Below are 5,415 nucleotides of genomic sequence, written 5' to 3' on the forward strand. Positions count from 1 at the left end.
CATTTTAACCAAAGGTAAAATGAGAACAACCACAGTTGAAACAACATAATAACAAAAAGTGATAACCTTGGCCAATGCTGCACATGTGTGGCACCTGGATGTTTGACAGGAGCACTGTGGAGGCAGAAAGGGAATATCCGTAAGAAGGATAGTGAAGAGTGATGTGAGTGCAGTGTCTCCTGTGTCGTGTGGAAGTGAGTCTTTGTGCTTTTGCCAGTTCTTTCCAAGTGCTCAGAGACAACATGGACCAAAGGGAGACCCATTCAAGGGAAACAGGTTTTATTTTACAACTCTTAGCCGCAATGCAAGCTCATTTAGACAGTAGTCTATCAGATGAGCAAATGACAGTATTCTAAAGTTCAGGGAGTATCTAGTGGCTCTCAGGGCTGTGCTTTCCTGGCCTCAGATCCTGTGGCTGCCTAGCATCTGAGATCCTGACAGTAGCATTTCCTGGGGGCCCATCAGCTTCATTTAAGAAAGTATCAAATCAATTTTGCGTAGGCGGAGAAATGAGGCTCACCTAGTGCCTAGGATGAGAAGGCCTTTCCAGAGGATTTTTTTCCTTGTTGGTTTGATTTGTCCTTAAAAGTTTAAATTTTCTGCCTTTCCCAACATCATTCCCAGTCACCTTCCCCCGTACCAATATGTAAGTTCCTGGTGGGGAGGGGTCTAGAGGGGAGGGAAGTATTGAAGAAGATGGATCTGGGGAGAAAATTAATGTTTTTCATAAGAAAAATTTCACTGAAGACTTCTGTTTTGATTCTATCCTTAAAATATTTACCCTGAAAATAACTTCATAGAATCACAATAGCTACCAATTTTGCAAGTTATTTAAAATGGTTAAGTTTTAAAGCTTGAGATCATAGAGATGAAAAACCAATTCTAAAGAGACTAAATGCATTTCAATCTTGAGAAAATTTTCCTTAAAATAATCATCCACTAATTATTATTATTATTATATTTTTTCCTCTAAGAAAATAGAATCTCAGCACTATCTATATAGAGACTGTACCAGCACTAATTTTCTTTCTCTGCCCTGTTACTTGGTTATTTATATCTAAGGTGGGTATAACTGCCACTAAATCCCCCAGGGCACCAACCATTCAAAAGCATCCTCTAGATTAAAATATCTGAGCTTAAATACAATTCCAGGTAACATTCCTATGTGCTTCGTAGCTGAGGAGAATGTATAGCCACCACCTATAATTCTTTTTTGCATATTCCATGTTTCTGTTCTTTAGATATAACATGGGCTTCCCTAGAAGGACTCTCATAGGAATAAAAAGAGAAGTAATAAAAATAATGCTTAGTAATATTATCCTTTGGCAGTACTTTCCTCTATACTCATAGGTTCACACGCAAGATGAATGGCAAGCAGTAGGAGTCAGTCCTGGTATAAGGAGAAATTACCTGCTAATCAGAATCCCTGGGAGGTGATCTTGCTGGGCTACAAATGTGCAGAATTGGTCTAGTTAAATAGGCATTCTCTGACTCCTTTTAAAAAATGTAAAAAGTGAAACATCAGGGAAAATAACGTTGGCTTGTTGCTTTCATAGGGAGTGGTGAACAGCAGTGGAAGAATGATGAGAAAAATAGAGTAGGTTAGCTTCTGGTTGGGTCTAGGGATTGGTGTTTAGAGTTACTTGGGAAAACAACACTGTTATAAATCCTTGAATCTGAAAGAGTTGGAAATGCATATAGCTTTCTGTTCTATCATCTTCTTGTTCTGCTTTCTCTTTTATCCTTTCTCCTAACCTTTGATAGAAACGGATAGTTGACTCTTTGTTTCCACATGCATGAATTCAACCAACTGCAGATCAAAAAATATTAGGAAAAAATATTGGGAATATACTGAACAAATATAGACATTTTTCCATATCATTATTCTCTAAATAATATAGTGCAACAACTGTTTACCTAGCATTTAAATTCTATTAGATATTATAAGTGATCTAAATATGATTTAAAGTACATATGTGTGTAGGTTATATGCAAATACTATACCATTTTATATTAGGAACTTGGGCATCCACAGATTTTGATATCCGTGTGTGTGTGTGTGTGTGTGTGTGTGTGTGTCTGGTGGGAGAGTTCCTAGAACCAATTTCCCACAATTTTGAGTGACAACTCTACTATAGAACAGTTTTACCACATGAAGTACTGGTCTGGGAATAGTTCCTCTCCTTCTCTGATGAAATTTCTTTTCTTTCAGATATTCTTTTAAATGCTCTGATTTCTGATATGCTATGCAGAAAGTATGCCAATACTCACAAAGATTTATTTCTTTATAACAGATAACCCTACTCAAAAGAACTCTGTGTAGGGATTCTCTAGGGTGAAATTGGGAGTACATAAATTGGTTATGTACTCCCAATTTCATTTTTATTCTGAAATACTCTGGCAATCGCATGACGGTTATACATGTGGTGGTGGGACCAAAAGATACACTAAATCCATTTAGGAAGTATTTTAATATAGGAAATCAAGGAAAGGAAGATATTAGTGGTTTTTAATTCCTCAGGAAGTGAATCGTATTAACCAGAAAGGGTATACGGGTCAGGGTGCTAACAAGTAAGCTCCAAGTCACAGAAGCTCAACTCTGTGAGGCAAATATGTACTTCTTGTTCAAGCAATTAGGTGACAGTTTTGTGCATCACACACACTAAAAGATTTAGACTAAGAGAGGTTACTGTGATGCCACCATTTCAAAACTCTCTGTTTTTCAGAGGAAGAGAGTGTGCAGAATTACACACGAGTTTTTTAATCTGTTTGAGTGGAATTACTAGATATAAACTAACCTACTCACATGTCATTATTGTTCAGACTCATGGCAAAGCCATGATTATCATTAATGGGCAGGGAAGTGGACATGGAATTCCACGTACATGGAATCACATTAACACTAGATATCGGTAAACACAAGTGCTGTCCACCACCATCAGAGGAACAGGAGGAGAAACAGTAGATGTGACTGTGAAAGACCTAGTGCAAGAGGTCTTAGAGGCTGCTGTGAGGGTGCTGAGGCAGTGAACGTAGATGAGAAGTACAAAGCGTGTGGTGTTGGGGCTTCCTGGAGACGCAACAAATATTCAGCTTCCAGGTGGATAGGTAAGTATTGCCATATAGCCCAGGAAGAGATCTAGTGGGAGATGCTGAGTTCAAGTCAACAGATGCAATGATACCTAAAAGCATAGATGGTAACTTACAGGAAGAATATGCCAAGGGAGGAAAAGAAGTAGAACGGGAACATGACTGGCAAATTCCAACACTTAAAGTACAGCCAGAGAGAAAGAACCAGAAATGTACCAAGGTAAAATATTAAAAGCAATATGTGACGTATAAGACATATGGTGCCAAATTAAAAAAAGATATACAAGCATGCACAATTTTGTATTTGCTTGGGAAAACCTGAAGCATAATTCAGCCTTATGATTTCTAGCAAACAGGCTGCAGGAGGGTATATGTAGTACCTCAGAAGTAACCTTGAAACAATTCTGCCTGCCAATCACTCCTCAGCAGAATGAAGCTGGAAGGAATTAAATGGCTCAAGCAGGGAGGGAAGCAATCTTGTTAAGTTGGGCTTCTATGTGACCCCTGACTGACGTACCTCAAACTTGGGAAGTCTTTGACTTTCACAGAGTGGAGACTGTAATTTAAAGAGCAACTTGTCTTCTTGGAGTAATGATTACAAAACCTACAAGGAAAGTGAACTTTTCTGAAAGTGCCTCCCAAAGTGATCCTCCCTGCTCTCAAGAGGCATTTCCTCTGATGGGCTGAAGGCAGAATTGGGAAAGGTCATGTGATCTACGAAGTAGAGCCCAAAGTTTCCAGATCCAAGAGAAGGTGGAAGCTTATCATAGCCAGAAATCTCAGGGAAAAAAAAAAGGACAATAAACCTACTATGTTTGTCATCCTGGACTTAGACTCATATTCTGAAAATGTCATTAATTGTGCAATAGGAAAATTTGAAAAATTTTCAATCCAAGGCACAATACTTCAGTGCTCTCTCCTGCAACTCCTTCTCTTGGGCCTTGGAGAGAACGACCCCTATTCCTTTGTTGGAAGTGGTGCATTGCGTTTGTACATGTAATTCTTATTATGATCAGGTGGGAAAAGCATAATGCTGAACGTGGTCACAAGGAGGAAGAGCAAGCTTATGAGTGGTGAGGATTTACAGGGAAACTGGGAAAGGGGTGGTAACCAGAGCTGGGTTGGAGTTCTTAGTTCATTGTTGGGAAGACTGATTATCAGTTACTTCTGTTGCAAGAAGCTGATCCTCACAAATGGAAGAGGAATTTAGTGCTGTCCATTAACGGAATCACAGAGCCATTAGTGGGGTTCACCCTAGAGGCAAACTTCAAAGACAGGATGTGCATTTAAAAATGGACCAGAGATTGAGTTCAGTGAAAGAAAAATGTGTGCTACCACTTGAGTACCTTATCTCCTGACTTAGATTCCTCAGGTCCTTATGGGTAAGTTCTTTTTTTTTCTTTTTTTTTTCTATTGGTTGTTCACAACATTACAAAGCTCTTGACATATCATATTTCATACATTAGATAAAAGTGGGTAAGTTCTTGATTTGTCCCCAATCTATGGATTAAAATCCTGCCCTGGTTTGGTAGGCAAGTGAGTCACAGGCATGGAGTGAGTGTAGCAGCAAACTCTGGCAACCTTCTCATATGACCCTTCTCAACACATACACAAGAACATCGAATAAGGTCTGGATCTCAGTGGTACAGTAACTATAGCTGACTTCTCATCTTCCTCTTGAAGTTTTGTTGCTGGCGAGAAAACAAGCCATCTGGTATTCCCAGGCATAAATCCTGAGCACGGAGCTGCCCTTAATTCACTCCGTTCCTGTTTTCTGGATTAGTTGGGTGTATATTTTGGCTCTATTTCTCACGATGGCTAGGGTGTATTGAAGTAAAATACTACCCCTAAAATATTATAGGTTTAGTAAAAACAAATGTCTATTTATTACCCATTGAGATTTCATTTCAGGTCGCTGGGATCTCGGCTCCTTGTCTTCCTCACTCAGAAATGAATCTTACAGAAGCCTATACCATCTGGAATGTCATCAGTCACCATGACAGAGGGAAAGAAATATGTTGAATGGTGCACCAGAGTTCTCAGACTTCTTCCTGGAAGTCGCACGTGTCTGTCTCTTCACATTGTTCTCATTGACCAAAAAAAGGTGTGGGGCCAGTGTAACTGCAAGGCTGATGGGGTAGCAGAATCTTAGCATGCACTTAGAAGGAACAGAACTGGAGAAACTTGCATCTCAATGGCTGCTCCAGATTTCAACCAGACTGTTTCCTAGAATTCTGGCCTCTTTCAGGACAGGACCTGTACCCTGAGAACAGTGGAGCCGATTGCTCCTTTACCTTTCTTCCTGCCACTTCTGTGCATATAACA

Source organism: Ictidomys tridecemlineatus, unplaced genomic scaffold (assembly GCF_052094955.1).
Source record: "Ictidomys tridecemlineatus isolate mIctTri1 unplaced genomic scaffold, mIctTri1.hap1 Scaffold_307, whole genome shotgun sequence".
Classification (NCBI taxonomy): Eukaryota; Metazoa; Chordata; class Mammalia; order Rodentia; family Sciuridae; genus Ictidomys; species Ictidomys tridecemlineatus.